This window comes from Triturus cristatus, chromosome 1_1 (assembly GCF_964204655.1).
Source record: "Triturus cristatus chromosome 1_1, aTriCri1.1, whole genome shotgun sequence".
In the NCBI taxonomy this organism is placed as follows: Eukaryota; Metazoa; Chordata; class Amphibia; order Caudata; family Salamandridae; genus Triturus; species Triturus cristatus.
Genome location: NC_140579.1, coordinates 140,201,174 through 140,219,424, shown reverse-complemented (window position 1 = coordinate 140,219,424; position 18,251 = coordinate 140,201,174).

Below are 18,251 nucleotides of genomic sequence, written 5' to 3'. Positions count from 1 at the left end.
GTCGGCACGCGTATGCGTACTCGTAGTGATAGTGAGCGTAGATGCGAGTGTACGGTCCGTACCACTACGGGTACGCATACGCGTGCAGACCCATAGTGATAGTGAGCGTAGATGCGAGTGTACGGTCCGTACCACTACGGGTACGCATACGCGTGCAGACCCATAGTGATAGTGAGCGTACATGCGAGTGTACGGTCCGTACCACTACGGGTACGCATACGCGTGCAGACCCATAGTGATAGTGAGCGTAGATGCGAGTGTACGGTCCGTACCACTACGGGTACGCATACGCGTGCAGACCCATAGTGATAGTGAGCGTACATGCGAGTGTACGGTCCGTACCACTACGGGTACGCATACGCGTGCAGACCCATAGTGATAGTGAGCGTACATGCGAGTGTACGGTCCGTACCACTACGGGTACGCATACGCGTGCAGACCCATAGTGATAGTGAGCGTAGATGCGAGTGTACGGTCCGTACCACTACGGGTACGCATACGCGTGCAGACCCATAGTGATAGTGAGCGTAGATGCGAGTGTACGGTCCGTACCACTACGGGTACGCATACGCGTGCAGACCCATAGTGATAGTGAACGTAGGCATGCATGTACGGGCCGTTGCCATGCATTTGGGGTGCCCTAGGGCCCCGAAACGCACCGTACCTGTGTGTGATGCTCCAAATTACATAGGGGACAAGTATTAAGGCCTACATGCATGCTGGTTGTCATGGTGACCAAGTTCAAATTTCGAAATTGTTCTGGAAGGTGCACAGCAGAAGTCAGTTGGAATTCTTCTACTTTGTTGCAATGTGTTTGTGGGGCTGACATCATGCAGGAGAATGAAACCGATAGAGAACCCACAGACTGCTAGGTTTGAAGGGATTGGTGGAAACATAGGATGCAAATGTGAGTGACCAATCACTCTGTACTCCTGTGCATGAGACTGGGCAGAAGGGCACATATAAGGCAGCCAGGTCCCATGAGGGAGCACTTGCCTGCACATCTTTGCATTCGTCGACCCAGCTGCTGCTACTGATTCCCTGGAACCATGTCAAGGGCTGTGGAGAGGACACAGCCATTCACCCTGGAGGAGAACATGGCTCTGCTGGATGTGATCCTCCCACAGTACTCCATGCTGTATGGGCGACCAGGGTATCAGGTGAGTGCATAGGCCACTGCCACAGACTGTCCCTATGTTGTGACTGTGACTTCTGCCATTGCGTCCAGGTGTGACACACATGCCATGTACTGTCGGGAGGGTCCCAGGGGGGGGGTGCCTGATGTCTCCCAGCAGTGCCCTGAGACAGGAGGGGTGGGGGCCTATCACTCACAGCAGTGCCCTGAGACAGGAGGGGTGTGTGCAGAGTCCTCCCAGCAGTGCCCTGAGACAGGAGGGGTGTGTGCAGAGTCCTCCCAGCAGTGCCCTGAGACAGGAGGGGTGTGTGCAGAGTCCTCCCAGCAGTGCCCTGAGACAGGAGGGGTGTGTGCAGAGTCCTCCCAGCAGTGCCCTGAGACAGGAGGTGTGGGGGCCTATCACTCACAGCAGTGCCCTGAGACAGGAGGGGTGGGGGCCTATCACTCACAGCAGTGCCCTGAGACAGGAGGGGTGGGTGTGATGCACAGTGTGAGCCTTGATCATTGATTGTGACATTGCCATCATTCCACCTGTGTACCCACTGTGGCACGTACTGCTTTTGCCCTCACCAGGGGATGATGTCCCTATGACAAAGGTGCAATGCGTTGGCTGCATGACATGCCTTGTTGTAACCAGCTAATTTGTACCCATATGTCTCTCTGTGACATGTGGCTGGTGTATTGATGTGGTGTCACTTGTTCCTCCTCACAGGTAGGCGCCACTGCCAAGGAGCAGATCTGGCTGACCGCCGTCAGTGCCGTGAGGGGTGTGGATGGTCGAAGGCGGAGCCTGCCCCAGGTGAGGAAACGCTGGCAGGATATCCGGTGCTGGACGCGGAGGATTGCACGGCTCCTGCTGGGGGACTCACCTGAGAGCCACAAGAACCGCGGCCGCCGCCGTCTGAGCCACCTCCACAGGCGTGTGCTGCCGGTGGTCTTTCCAGACCTGGAGAGGCGCTTACAGGCGATGCAGCAGCCGGAAGGGGGTAGGTACATTTGTGTTTGTTGTGTGTCACCGGCATTTGTAAGGGCACAGTAGCATGAATTCACTGGCAGGGTTTAAAGGTGCTGTGCAGATCCTGTTTGCCCCAGTATAGCGCTGTGCCCCTGCCACCCTTCCCCTCCTTGCAATGTGTTCCCTGGTCTGTGTGTAGTCACTCCTTCACAAGGTAATGTAGGCTGGCGCTTTGTCCACGAGAACAATGACTGTAGCATCATGTGTGGGGGTGGTGTGTAACAGGTTGTGGGACCTTGCCTGTGCACTGTCAAGTTCACTGCATGTGGGTTCCATGTCAGTTGCCACTGATGCTGACTCCAGACATGGGAGTTGGTCTCTCATGTGTCATGCCTTACAGCGCGCATGTCCTATGTAGTGGCCTGTGACATGATGTGCATGAGTGTGCGATACACATAGTGCAGGGATGGTGACGTGTGTTGCAGTCATTACCATTCAGTAGCATGTAGTTGCGTACCCACTACTGTCCCCTGGGGCACCTTTTCCTCAGTGGTGTATGTGTCATCATAAACGTGGCCAATCTCAGTGTCTACAGCGTAGGTTGTGCTCTGTGCCATTGTCCCCTGTCACCATGTATATTGACGTGCTATTTTGTACAGGTGTCCACTGTGCAGCCTGACCTGATTGTCCTTCTTCATACTCACAGTTGCCAGTGCCTGTGTGTCTTTTTCTACTCATCTGAGGATGGGCACTGGTACCTCATTATTTGTACAGGCGCACCTTGGCTGTTTGGCGTCCAATCTTGCTTTTTGCCTGCCCCTGTGTGTATCACCCAGACTATGAGATGTTGGTGCCACCTGTGTCTCAACAATTTGCCTCGTGTAGGGTCTTGTTGGGGCGGGCAATGCCTATGTGTTGACTCCTGATTTCCACTTGCTGGGTCTGGGCAATGTGTGATGTTTGTCTGGACACACACGCAAGGTGCAGTGACCGAGTCATGTTGTGCATGTTTTCAGCATTACCTATGCAGCATGTGTCTCAAGTTCATGGATATGCTCCCTGGTCATCGGTATTATTGCCAACGCTGTGTGGTGCAGATGCAGTGCTGGATTGTCCCCAGGGCCTGGGTGCTATGTCAGACTCCGTTTCCTGTGTTTAGCTATTGTCTCATGCTCTCCATGGTATTTCAGTGGCATGGTGGCTCAACCAACTGTGTGTTTCATGCCCTACATCGGTACCCTGTTCAGTAGATGTTAGGGATCTTCCTTTTCAGGCCATGCAATGTTACCTATGTAGATTGGACTCATGTGACAGATGTGTACAGGTGTCTGATTAATTTCTGTCTCTCCACCCTGCCCACAGCATCGTCGGGGGACACAGAGGGAGACATGGACACAGACCAGGCGGAGGGACCGAGCACCAGTGCCAGCCGTGACATCGGGTCTGGCACATCGAGTGGGACAGAGGCGGAGGAGAGTGTGGCCGAGGACCTGTCGACTGGCACATCAGACTACGAAGCTGACAGGTCCGAGGAGGATGTCTCCGAGTGGGCGGAGGCTGCACCAGCAGCTGACAGCGGAACAACACCTCGCACCGCCCCCTCAGTTTCCACCAGCCGCCTCCCACTTGCTCGTGTCCCTTCCCAGCGTGCCCGGTCACAGCATGTCTCCTTCCTGCCAGGCACCGCACCCCCTGCCCCTGTCTCCACTGCTGCCGCCAATGCAGAGTCTGTGGACATCCAGCGGCAACTGCAGGTTGGTCAGGCTGCGATCCTTAATGTCCTCCATGCCCACGGCAAAACCCTCACCAACATCGAGGCTTTCTTGGAGGGCATTCATTCATCGCAGGCTGACCAACGCAACTTGCTGAGGTCCATAGACTCCACACTGACTGCAGCAGTGGGTCTCCTGCAGTGCGACCTCCCCCCACCTACCCCTGCCCCATCCACACTTCCCACTCCCAAGCCTGTCCCACGTACACCCAGACGTCGGCATGCACCCACATCAACGGACACGGGCACCACACCAGCAGGGAAGGTCCACCGCACTCCTCCTGACACGCACACACAGGGTGAGGTAGGCACACCCACTGGGTCGGGGGGCAAACGTGTGACACGCAGCCATAGTGGGAGTCCGCATTCCACCCAGTCCACTCCCTCCAAATCCCCTCCCCTCAGCTCTCCTGGCCACATCTCCCCCAAGGACTCCTTCATGGCCGCTCTGTCCCTGAGCCCCACAGTTACACCACCACGCAAGCGGTCAAGGAGGTCCCCGGTCAGGGTGGTTGAGTCTCCCCCCCTGTCTCTACCCTCCCCCGGTGGCGCTGCGACCCATCCCTCTGACCCCCCCCCCTCCTTGGGGCCTGAGGTCCCTTCGGGTGCAGGGGACTCCCTGGAGGACCTTGCAAAGGTGTGTAGTGCCATCCTGGCCTCCGCCTTTGGCACTGACCCACCCCCTGTGGTGGAGTCCTCCATCCCTGCACCCACAACGCCGCCCCTTTGCCCTGATGTCCCTGCGGTGCCTGTTGCTTCCCCCCCCCCTGATGCCCTCACCAGTGTGGAAGACGATGCCATTTGACTGTGCAGGCAAGGTAGGGGACACGCATCCCACTGTGTCCCCCATCCAGCTGAGAATCATTGACTGCCCTATGGGCTTTGTGAAGATTGTACTGCCTGCGATCCACGGACATTGTGCTCATGCTGAATAAAGCTTAATTTTGTTTTCATTATCACACTACTGCTATGCTGGTATTGGTGTTGGTGGGGCTGCGACATGGTTTTGGGTGGTGTGTATGGGTTTGGGTGTGTGGGATATGTAGTGGTGTACTGCTCATTGGTGGGACCCTGGGATCTGTGTGCCATCACAAGGTGTTGGCTAACTTTCTTTGTTCATGTGAGCAGTTACTGCATGGTGCACTTGTCCCAGGGTGTATTCCTTCCTCTGTGTACCCAGCTTTCTTCCCTGCAGGGTGTTCCCAATGTTTAGCGCAGAGCTGTGTCTACATGAGCTGTGTGTGTGACGGAGCCCTTCTACTTTGGCCATGCATGCAGGGCCATGTGTCCACCTGCAACAATCGTGGCATCCTTGGTGATCACTGTACTTGTGTGTGGAGTCTGTTGACATGTGTTCATGGGGACATGTTCCCTTGTAGCCAGTATGTATGTGGATAATTCTGGCCTCACACACATGTGTTACACCCCTCCTGTCTCAGGGCACTGCTGGGAGGACTCCACACCCACCCCTCCTGTCTCAGGGCACTGCTGTGAGTGATAGGCCCCCACCCCTCCTGTCTCAGGGCACTGCTGGGAGGACTCTGCACCCACCCCTCCTGTCTCAGGGCACGGCTGGGAGGACTCCACACCCACCCCTCCTGTCTCAGGGCACTGCTGTGAGTGATAGGCCCCCACCCCTCCTGTCTCAGGGCACTGCTGGGAGGACTCTGCACCCACCCCTCCTGTCTCAGGGCACTGCTGGGAGGACTCCACACCCACCCCTCCTGTCTCAGGGCACTGCTGGGTGGACTCTGCACACACACCTCCGATTTCAGGATATGTACGCTTGGAACATACACGGTGGGGGTACGCTCAATGCATTCGAGGTGAGGGTACGAGTCTACTTACACTGGTGTGGTGGGGGTACGCTCAATGCATTCGAGGTGAGGGTACGAGTCTACTTACACTGGTGTGGTGGGGGTACGCTCCATGCATACGCGGGTGAGGGTACGGGTCGAACTTACACTGTTGGGCCGGGGGTACGCTCCTTGCATACGCGGGTGGGGGTACGGGTCGTACTTACACTGTTGGGCTGGGGGGTACGCTCCTTGCATACGCGGGTGGGGGTACGGGTCGTACTTACAATGTTGGGCTGGGGGGTACGCTCCATGCATACGCGGGTGGGGGTACGGGTCGTACTTACACTGTTGGCATGGGGGGTACGCTCCATGCATACGCGGGTGGGGGTACGGGTCGAACTTACACTGTTGGGCCGGGGGTACGCTCCTTGCATACGCGGGTGGGGGTACGGGTCGTACTTACACTGTTGGGCTGGGGGGTACGCTCCTTGCATACGCGGGTGGGGGTACGGGTCGTACTTACACTGTTGGGCTGGGGGGTACGCTCCTTGCACACGCGGGTGGGGGTACGGGTCGTACTTACACTGTTGGGCTGGGGGGTACGCTCCATGCATACGCGGGTGGGGGTACGGGTCGTACTTACACTGTTGGGGTGGGGGGTACGCTCCTTGCATACGCGGGTGAGGGTTCGAGTCGTACTTACACTGTTGGGGTGGGGGGTACGCTCCATGCATACGCGGGTGGGGGTACGGGTCGTACTTACACTTTTGGCATGGGGGTGCGCTCCATGCATACGCGGGTGGGGGTACGGGTCGTACTTTCACTGTTGGGGTGGGGGGTACGCTCCTTGCATACGCGGGTGAGGGTTCGAGTCGTACTTACACTGTTGGCATGGGGGGTGCGCTCCATGCATACGCGGGTGGGGGTACGGGTCGTACTTTCACTGTTGGGGTGGGGGGTACGCTCCTTGCATACGGGGTGGGGGTAGGGGGTAGCGTGGGGACATATCCGTCCCCACGCTATGTGATGTTTGTGCGGCCCGTACCCAGGCCTTTGCCACGTGGGTGCGATCCGTCCCGCCATTGTTGGGGTGACGTGTGTGGGCGTGGTCAGACTCGTACCCACGCTCTTCAGGCGTGGGTACGGGACGTACCTGTCTGGTTGTGTTGCCGGTTCGCGTGGTGACGGACTTCCGTTGTGGCGGTCGCTGGCTTATCAGGACACGCCCCCACCCCCTCGTGGTGACCAGGGCATGGGAGTCAGGTATGTCCAGGCCATGTGTGGTGTGTGACTTATGTGGTTGTTTTGTGGCCTGCCCTGGTCGTGCCACCCCCACCCCACCCCACTTTCCCCCCTCCCTTAGTTATTCTGACCTTCTGCGGCGTCTGCGTCGTAACCTGTAGAGGAGGTGGACTGCTATGAGGGCAGGGATGACTCGTAGGTTCGGGTCCATGTCTGTCCGTCGCGTACTGGTACTCCTTGCTCGCATCGTCCTGTCGCGTACGGGTCCTCCTTGATCGCGTCGTCCTGTCGCGTACGGGTCCTCCTTGGTGGCGTCGTCCTGTGTGTCCGTCACGTACTGGTCCTCCTTGTTCGCGTCGTCGTCTGTCCGTCGCGTACTGGTGGTCCTTGTTCGCGTCGTCCTGATTTCCCGGCAGTTTTTGGCTGCCGCAAAATATTCACCGTGCGGGGTGACGTCGGTGCGAATCGTGATTCCTGGGTCGTGAATGGCTGGCTGCGAGCGTCCCGACGTCAAGTCGGCGCTTTCCCGGATCGCATTGGTAGGTGTTTTTTTGTTCGGTCGGGCTTTTTTACGATTCGTACGGTAATGGTGTACCCGTGCGAATCGTAATTCCTTGTTTGTAAAAATTGACGACCGGGTACGCGTCGGGCGGAGATTGTGCTCCGTCCGACGGTTCGTACCCGGTTTTTACCGGATCGTGATCGGCACCAAACTGTTTGATTGGGTAAAAATTGCTGCAGGTTTATTACATGCACTGTTATGTAATAGGTGGGTTATCTTACGGGCGATCCAAGGGCAGGCAACCAACTGGGCTGCCTGCCCGCCTGATGAGCCGGGCAGCACTGGGGCTAACCCCGCCTTTGCTGCCGTCCAAGTGATTCTCTTACAGGATCACGTGACCGTTGGTAACTTCTACTCACGCCCCTTCCCGGGGAGGAGCGTCGCATAGCAAACCCCCCGGTTGTTCAGGCCCACAACCGCCCAAAGGACTAGTGGGGCGCCGACACGGCATCCAGGACCCTCCCATGAGGCTCTGCGGATTTGGCTCAGGCACCCTGTAGGAAGGTGGATATCTGACTATGGTTACCCCCAAATTTTTGCCTAGTGTCTAGCTGGTTTTTCGACTTAGTTGGCCTGAGATCCTGCTATTCAGGATCTCAGCCTGGCTGTTCTCTCTTTAAAATGGACTCCATGTACCCTAGGTACATACCCAATTGGTTGGATCACCCTGTCAGCCCCTGTACCAGTGTACACTAGGTACCCAGGGCATTGGTGTACCCAAGGCCTGCCAAGGGCTGCAGCATGTATTATGCCACCCCAGGCTTGGCCTAACAATTTGACACAACTGGCTGATCACTCAGCTGGGGTAAGTTGGTGTAATCACCTCTTACTTAGGTGTAGTATACCTATACCTAACCTTAAATGGGACACCTGGTAACCTATAAGTCACTCCTATGGCAGGCCTTAACAATCCTGAAGGCAGAGTGCTTGGTTCCATGTGAGATGGTGCTCTGGCATGAGCTGAGCCTGTCTGCAGTGGTCGGAACAACTTCCTTCTACTGTTTCCAGATATCGTCATACCATATACTCTTAAGTGCATTATGAACCTCGCGGTTAAATGCTATCTTTGGTTTGGCTTTATCAAAACATGTCGAGTAAGGTGTCATACGAATTGGAATACTAACCCCTCGCCAATTCTGGCGACGGGGTTAGCATTCCACCCTTCTAGAGGGACACGACATGTACAGTGCCTGAAACCCGGGTAAAATCAGACATAGCCTCAGCTCCACAAAATGGATGCTGCCACCACAGACACAAGTCTGCCCTCCTGCTGCTGGGAGTCCTTTCAGCTTGGGAGGTGTGGACAAAGGGTTTCCTGCCAGGGGAGGTGCGTGCACCACCCCAGACAGGATTTTGTGTATTGGTCAGGTAGGGCTTGAAAGAAACCAGACATGCCTGTGGCTCACAAGGAGCCTCGGTGCATATGCCAGTTCAAACCGGTCCTGGGGCACACCAGTCCCGGGCCTGGGGCGAGCTGGACAAAGGATTGGGGGTGTAACCACCCCCCTTCCTGGTCCCACCCATAGGGAGGGACCTAGCAGGTAGTCCGGCCCCTAGAATCCGAATAAAGGTAGGAGCTGTGTCCTAAGACTTCAGACATCCTGGAATCAACTTAAAACTAAGAAGAAGACGGGAACTTCGACATTCTGCTGCACAGAAGACTGAAGAAAATCTCCCCTGTGGTCAGGGAGTGACCACCTTGCTAACGCAAGCACCATCCAGCGAATCAACGTCTGCTTTGCCGCCGCCTCCCGCCGGAGCCCGAGCCCAGAGACTGACAAGACCTGGACCTCCAGACCTCTCACCGCCCGATCCACAGTCCCTGCAAAGAGGAGACCCGTGGAGGCACCGAGACACGTGGAGCCAGCCATCTTGAAACGACTACGACAAGCTGACCAGTGCAACAACCGAGGCTCCCTCCAAGTTGTGCTTTGGGTCCTGAGAAGCCCAACCCTCGAGCAGCATCTGCACCAAAGGTGAGCCCTCCAGCATCTCCACGATCTGCGTGGGGCCCTTCTGCATTTTGCCACTCGACGCGCCTAACCGGTTGCTGGCCCGCTGGCTAGTGGCCATCTTGGCGACGAAATCTACGACAAACACCGCTGGTCTGGTTGCTCCAGACTGGCCCTTGCTCCCCTCCAAAGGAGCAGTTCCTTTGACCTTGCTGGTCAGAACCATCAGCTTAAACTCCTTGCCTACAACAATTGCTTTTGCCAAGGCTTGTTTGCTTCGATCAAGTCGCCGACACCGCCGACAGCGAGAGCCTGCGTGGGACAGCTCGTGACTCGACTCCTGGACGTCGTCGACCTTCAGGGACCACGTGGCTGCAGAGTCAAGCTACACCTTCCTTCCTGTTTGCACCCGACATCGCCTGGTACCCCCCTGGTGCCACGCTGGTCACTGGCTAGTGACTGTGAACACTGTCCCCTCTGCTTACAGGTCTTCAACATCTCCGATCCACTCTTGGATCCACTGCATCTCTTCCCGACCGACCGCCTGCAGCACTTTTGTCTACAGGCCCCACGGAACCGATAGAAGAAACCCGACGCACTTCGAGGCCTATGCACCCGCTTCCTGTGGGTGAGGTAAAGCTGGCACTCCTGTGCCCAAGTGTAGTATTACATCTCTAGTGCCTGTGTTCCAAATCTTAAGTTCCTAGGTCATCCGGAAGATTCCTTTTGCAGTAACTTTGTACTTTTTACGCACCCATTGAAACCTATGGGAGCACGCGTGTGACTATTTGCTCTGCACACGCCACCCGTGGACCTCCTGGTCACTAACTGACGTTAGCTCCTTGTAGGCCCAGCGATTCTAGAGGCCCTAGGCCTTTTCCCTTTTCTGTTCGTGGTACTTATACCACTATTTTAGTATATGGTTTGAGTGGCCACCAGGGCCTATCCATATAACGTGCAACTTCTGTGTATTCTGTGATAATCTTGTTTGACGATTTGTGCTCCTGTGCTCATAAAGAGACTAGGGGTTACTTTGAGAAATAAATACATATATATTTTGAATATATATCTGTGTGGTGTCCTTTCATTGGTATAAAAGGGGGTTACTATTGGTAAAACAGCTTGCTTAACACGCATCACGAGTTTAGCCTCAAAGACTGCTTAGCCTACGCTACCACTAGGGCAGCTAGTCCGAAAAGGTTGACTTACAACCACACCATAAGGGTTGCTTGGCATGGTACAAGGTGGTCACTAGAACTAGTGAACAGCATATACCAGGCCAACTTCTCACATTGGTGAGCAGCGGTTGGATTTGAGCTTGCTGTGTTTTACCATTGTAATCTCTTGGTTACCAATTGAAAGATCACATAGGTACCTGTAGGTACATATAAAACAAGATTAGATATACTTAAGTTCTACTGAACTTAGTTGTGGTAGAGCAAAGGGAGTAGCACACCCTGACTACAACTACTAGATAGGTTTAGTAGGTAAACCCAAGTGTAGGTAGATTGCAACACATCCACCCACACTTAAGAGCAATGGCTGGGGCAGAGGGGTCCACTGTACCCATCTCTGTTGAGAGTGACCCCCCGAGGGCACCATCCATCTATGCTACCCTTAATCAAAATGAGCTCAGGCAGCTGGCAACTCTTAGAGGCCTTAAACAGCCCAAGAACCCTACCTCTGCTTTGCTCAGAGAGCTCTTGCAAGAAGATGAAAATCAAAAAGAGCTCAGGAAAGCTTCCCAGTTAGCCCCCTTAGGGACAGGAACAGGAGGCCCCCCTTCTGAAGATGCCACTGAGGTACCCCTTTCCAATAGTCACCCCTTAGATGGGATGCCTACCACAGAGGATGAGAGTGAAAAGGATACTGACAGTAGTGAGGATGAAGGGAGAACTAGCCCAGTGCCAAGTGTTATACTTGGCCCAGCTAAACTAAGGCTATTGGGGACTGACAGTGGGTTCACCCCACTGGATCTCCCCAGTGGACTTAACACAGGGCTTGGAAGGCAAAGGAATCGCTCAGGTGACTCCAATGCTTCCCATGGCTCTAGAGGCTCTCAAGGTCACTCCAGGAGAAGGATGACCACCCCTCAGAGGAGGGAACATGAGGCCAAGATGCAAGAAGCCCAGCTGAGGATCAGGAAGCAGGAGCTAGAAGTAGCCCTGATGGAAGAAAAACTGAGCAAGGCTAGGCAGCATAGAGAGAGTGGGTCTATACCCACTGGTGGCAGCAATGTCCCTAGGGACAAAGATAGGGTCTTTGACAATAGGAACCTGTCCAAGATTGTGCCCCCCTACAAAAGTGGGGATGACATCCACAAATGGATGACTGCTCTTGAGAGAGCCTGCAAAGTGCAGCAGGTTCCTGAAGACCAGTGGGCAGCAATCTTATGGCTCTCCTTTGAGGGGAGAGGCAGAGATAGACTCCTCACTGTTAGAGAAGAGGATGTCAGAAATTACAGAGTCCTGAAGAGTGTCCTAGTTGATGGGTTAGGCTTAACCACTGAACAGTACAGGTTAATGTTCAGAGACACCCAGAAGACACAGACTCAGGACTGGTCTGAATATGTGGAATGTGCCACTAAGGCTTTGGAGGGTTGGTTGCTGGGAAGTAAGGTGTCTGATTATACAGGATTGTACAATTTGATGATGAGAGAGCAGATTTTAAGTAATTGTCAAAACCAGCTTCTCCATCAACACCTGGTAGACTCAGATTTGACCTCTCCCCAAGAATTGGGAAAGAGGGCAGATAAATGGGTCAGGACCAGGATCAGGCCTAAAAACCAGGGTGGTGACCAAAAGAAAGATACCACCAAGCCTCAAGAGAGGGGTGGGGATAAAGAAAAAGAGAAACCTTCCTCAGGGCCCCAAAACTCCACACAGGGTGGTGGGTCCCAAGCTCCCTCCTCTACCACAGCCAAAAAGCCCTACTGCCATGAGTGTAAAACTCCTGGGCATTGGAAAACTGACAGCGGTTGCCCAAGGGCTAAAAACAAAACTGTTCCTCCAATTACTCCTGTCACACCACCTATTACTGTCAGCAGTAATCCCCCAGGTGGTGGGAGTGCCCCCAGAAATCTGGGTGGGTTTACTTGGGGAACACAGGGGGACCCTGGCTTAGCCAATTCCCCTGCAGCAGATACTCTTGTCTGTGATGGTGGCATGGGGTTTGCCAACTTCACTGCCTGTCCCAACACTTTGGGTAGGTACAGACAGGAGCCCTACATCAATGGTACAAAAGCTGAGGCCTACAGAGACACTGGAGCTAGCATCACAATGGTGGCCCATTGGCTAGTTCCCTCTGAGCAGCTTTTGCCTGGTTTCTCCTACCAGGTGACCAACATTGATGGCAAACAGAACAGTCATCCCATGGCAGAGGTATGTCTCAGCTGGGGAGGTGTCACTGGCCCTAAAAGGGTGGCAGTGTCCCCAACCTTGCCTGTAGACTGCTTACTGGGGAATGACTTAGAACTCTCAGCTTGGGCTGGAGTTGAACAAGACACCCATTCTAAAATGGTAGGCCTGTCACAAAAGGGTAGGGGGGTTGTGCCATTCACAACCCCTGTCCAAATAGATTTCCTCCCTGAAAAGGTTGGAAGGGCAGTGGTAGCCACAGCCCAGGCACAGACAGACTTCCCTGTAGAGACTGGCAGAGCTGTGACAGTCACAGCTCAAACACAAACTGAGTGCCCCCCTGAAAAGGTTGGCAAGGCTGTAATGGTCTCAGCCTATACTCAGACTGACATAGGTGTAGTGAAGCCTGAAACAATGGATCACTCCACACAAACTGAGAGTAGTGGGGAGGAAGAAAAGTCTCCCTCTCCCCAGACATTAGGAAAAGGTCAGCCTCCTCAGGGATCTGACCTCACCCCTTGTGAAGGAACTGCCCCAGAGGTAGCCAGGCCTGGCCTGGCAGAGCCTCTGATGTCAGTGGCCCCTTCCAAGGTGGGACCCAGTCTGGTGCAGGTAGCCTGCCTCTCTCTACCCTGCCTCAGTCAGCCCAGGGCTGCAGAGGTCAGGGAGGCCAGTGGACCCCCAGAGGGCCCCTGTCCACAAGAACCCCCCCATCAAAAGAATGAGGATTGCCTGGCTAGTAGCCCTAGTCAGGTGATGGGTAAAAACATTCCTGAGGGATCTCCTTTACAGGTAGTTAGGGACCTCCCCCAGAGGGATTCTGTTGGGCACAGGCAAACCTGGGACCTTAGGGCCCCAAACCTGACCTGTCCCTCCAGTAAGCCCACAAAAGGGACCCAGCCTCCAGCTTTAGGTAGCCAGAGGCTGACCCTGAGAGCACAGTGCAACTCAGTTAAGGAAAGAAAGGCATCCATGGTGGAGGGGGATTGGAGGAAGCTGAGGCCTCACTTTGAGGACACTCACTTCAGTACTCCATCTCAACACCAGCCTTTTACTTTGCCAAGACACACCAAAGGTAGAGATTCCCTATGGTGGAGACCCTCTGATACCCTTAGGGTGAGGGATTGCTTAGTGGACCATGAGACAGGGGGTAACCATGCCAGTGCTGGTTCCTCCTTATATGGCCACTTGGGCAATATAGGCTTACCTGGTCAAGGTCAGCCTTATCTCCCTTCGTTTGGGGGGGGGTTGTGTAGGAAGGTGGATATCTGACTATGGTTACCCCCAAATTTTTGCCTAGTGTCTAGCTGGTTTTTCGACTTAGTTGGCCTGAGATCCTGCTATTCAGGATCTCAGCCTGGCTGTTCTCTCTTTAAAATGGACTCCATGTACCCTAGGTACATACCCAATTGGTTGGATCACCCTGTCAGCCCCTGTACCAGTGTACACTAGGTACCCAGGGCATTGGTGTACCCAAGGCCTGCCAAGGGCTGCAGCATGTATTATGCCACCCCAGGCTTGGCCTAACAATTTGACACAACTGGCTGATCACTCAGCTGGGGTAAGTTGGTGTAATCACCTCTTACTTAGGTGTAGTATACCTATACCTAACCTTAAATGGGACACCTGGTAACCTATAAGTCACTCCTATGGCAGGCCTTAACAATCCTGAAGGCAGAGTGCTTGGTTCCATGTGAGATGGTGCTCTGGCATGAGCTGAGCCTGTCTGCAGTGGTCGGAACAACTTCCTTCTACTGTTTCCAGATATCGTCATACCATATACTCTTAAGTGCATTATGAACCTCGCGGTTAAATGCTATCTTTGGTTTGGCTTTATCAAAACATGTCGAGTAAGGTGTCATACGAATTGGAATACTAACCCCTCGCCAATTCTGGCGACGGGGTTAGCATTCCACCCTTCTAGAGGGACACGACATGTACAGTGCCTGAAACCCGGGTAAAATCAGACATAGCCTCAGCTCCACAAAATGGATGCTGCCACCACAGACACAAGTCTGCCCTCCTGCTGCTGGGAGTCCTTTCAGCTTGGGAGGTGTGGACAAAGGGTTTCCTGCCAGGGGAGGTGCGTGCACCACCCCAGACAGGATTTTGTGTATTGGTCAGGTAGGGCTTGAAAGAAACCAGACATGCCTGTGGCTCACAAGGAGCCTCGGTGCATATGCCAGTTCAAACCGGTCCTGGGGCACACCAGTCCCGGGCCTGGGGCGAGCTGGACAAAGGATTGGGGGTGTAACCACCCCCCTTCCTGGTCCCACCCATAGGGAGGGACCTAGCAGGTAGTCCGGCCCCTAGAATCCGAATAAAGGTAGGAGCTGTGTCCTAAGACTTCAGACATCCTGGAATCAACTTAAAACTAAGAAGAAGACGGGAACTTCGACATTCTGCTGCACAGAAGACTGAAGAAAATCTCCCCTGTGGTCAGGGAGTGACCACCTTGCTAACGCAAGCACCATCCAGCGAATCAACGTCTGCTTTGCCGCCGCCTCCCGCCGGAGCCCGAGCCCAGAGACTGACAAGACCTGGACCTCCAGACCTCTCACCGCCCGATCCACAGTCCCTGCAAAGAGGAGACCCGTGGAGGCACCGAGACACGTGGAGCCAGCCATCTTGAAACGACTACGACAAGCTGACCAGTGCAACAACCGAGGCTCCCTCCAAGTTGTGCTTTGGGTCCTGAGAAGCCCAACCCTCGAGCAGCATCTGCACCAAAGGTGAGCCCTCCAGCATCTCCACGATCTGCGTGGGGCCCTTCTGCATTTTGCCACTCGACGCGCCTAACCGGTTGCTGGCCCGCTGGCTAGTGGCCATCTTGGCGACGAAATCTACGACAAACACCGCTGGTCTGGTTGCTCCAGACTGGCCCTTGCTCCCCTCCAAAGGAGCAGTTCCTTTGACCTTGCTGGTCAGAACCATCAGCTTAAACTCCTTGCCTACAACAATTGCTTTTGCCAAGGCTTGTTTGCTTCGATCAAGTCGCCGACACCGCCGACAGCGAGAGCCTGCGTGGGACAGCTCGTGACTCGACTCCTGGACGTCGTCGACCTTCAGGGACCACGTGGCTGCAGAGTCAAGCTACACCTTCCTTCCTGTTTGCACCCGACATCGCCTGGTACCCCCCTGGTGCCACGCTGGTCACTGGCTAGTGACTGTGAACACTGTCCCCTCTGCTTACAGGTCTTCAACATCTCCGATCCACTCTTGGATCCACTGCATCTCTTCCCGACCGACCGCCTGCAGCACTTTTGTCTACAGGCCCCACGGAACCGATAGAAGAAACCCGACGCACTTCGAGGCCTATGCACCCGCTTCCTGTGGGTGAGGTAAAGCTGGCACTCCTGTGCCCAAGTGTAGTATTACATCTCTAGTGCCTGTGTTCCAAATCTTAAGTTCCTAGGTCATCCGGAAGATTCCTTTTGCAGTAACTTTGTACTTTTTACGCACCCATTGAAACCTATGGGAGCACGCGTGTGACTATTTGCTCTGCACACGCCACCCGTGGACCTCCTGGTCACTAACTGACGTTAGCTCCTTGTAGGCCCAGCGATTCTAGAGGCCCTAGGCCTTTTCCCTTTTCTGTTCGTGGTACTTATACCACTATTTTAGTATATGGTTTGAGTGGCCACCAGGGCCTATCCATATAACGTGCAACTTCTGTGTATTCTGTGATAATCTTGTTTGACGATTTGTGCTCCTGTGCTCATAAAGAGACTAGGGGTTACTTTGAGAAATAAATACATATATATTTTGAATATATATCTGTGTGGTGTCCTTTCATTGGTATAAAAGGGGGTTACTATTGGTAAAACAGCTTGCTTAACACGCATCACGAGTTTAGCCTCAAAGACTGCTTAGCCTACGCTACCACTAGGGCAGCTAGTCCGAAAAGGTTGACTTACAACCACACCATAAGGGTTGCTTGGCATGGTACAAGGTGGTCACTAGAACTAGTGAACAGCATATACCAGGCCAACTTCTCACACACCCCCTATAGTGCCGTGCAGAGGTACCCTTTGTACCGGCCTGCTTCCAGATCGCTCTGTAACTCCGCCACAGCTCTGGAGGTGGCTCCCGTCACCGCTAGGGTCCCCCACCACAGCTGTAGCCGAATATATGTCATTACTACACGAACCATTACTTCGCATGTTTTTAGTTCGTCGTTTTTACTTTGCAAAGACCATTACTTCGCAGGTTTCTACTGCGCATGCTTTTATTTCGCAACTTCTTTTATAAGTAATAAAAATGCTTTTTCGACGCATTTTATTACTACGCATGCCACTGAAACGCTTTTGTTCCTCGTAATAAGAATAATATTTTTTAAATAATAACCAATCCCCTGTGTCGGGATGACAATGAAATATTGGTTTTGGCTGGGGGATTAATTTTAGAAATCGACTATTAATTTATTATTCGTTAATAAATTAAATTCACAACTTCTTTTCTTAACTGCACACGATTTTCAATCTTTTTTCTATAATTAATATGTCCGTCATCTATTTTTTTTATTTTTTGTTCCGATAATCAAGCATTCTTTTTTCCATTTAAAAAAAAGTATTTCAGAGCTAAAAAAAGAACATTAAAAGCATAATACATTTTTTAACGATTGAATTTTACTTATTCTTTTAAAAACAATATCTTTAGAAACTAAAATGTACCAGCATATTGTCATTTTTATCAAAATAAAGTCCTTCCACTATTTTTACAAGTTTTCAGTAACTATTTATATCACTACACTACCCTAACCCTCAAACCCTACATTACCCTACACTAATTAAACACCACTACACTACCCTAAACCCTAAAACACTACACCTACACGCCCATCCCCCTTCCTGACCCTACACTCTAACACTACCCTGCATGACCCCCCGACACTACCCTAAACCCTACAACTCTACCCTACACTAAACAAACACCACAACACAACCCTAAACCCTAAATCACTACCCCTGCACGACCTTTCCCCTTGCTCTACACCTGTACACTACCTACTCTCAAACACTACCCTTCTCAACCCCCTACATTACACTAAACACAATTACACTACTGTACACTACACTACACTACACAAACACAACACTACAACCTTAAGCACTACCCCTGCACGACCCTGAAAACTACACAGCCCCACTTACCTCTCTCTCCTCGTGGTCCCTCTCGTCTCGCGTGGTTCCTCTCTCCTTCGGCTTCCTGCCTCGTCTTGAAACAAACGCGCATTAAAAATAACTATGGCGATAGCGCATACAATTACAACGCATGCGTTGTAACAACGCTTGCGATGTAACAGCATGCGTACTAATGGTATGCGCTGTTATATCGCAAGCGTAGAAACGCTTGCGAAGTAATGGCATGCATACAAACAGCCGCGTACTAATGGCTGTTCACCCTGTAGCCTACCTGCAACCTCTCATCTCTAACACCTCGCTCAGGTCTAAGAGAAATAGGTCCATGCCAACTGGTG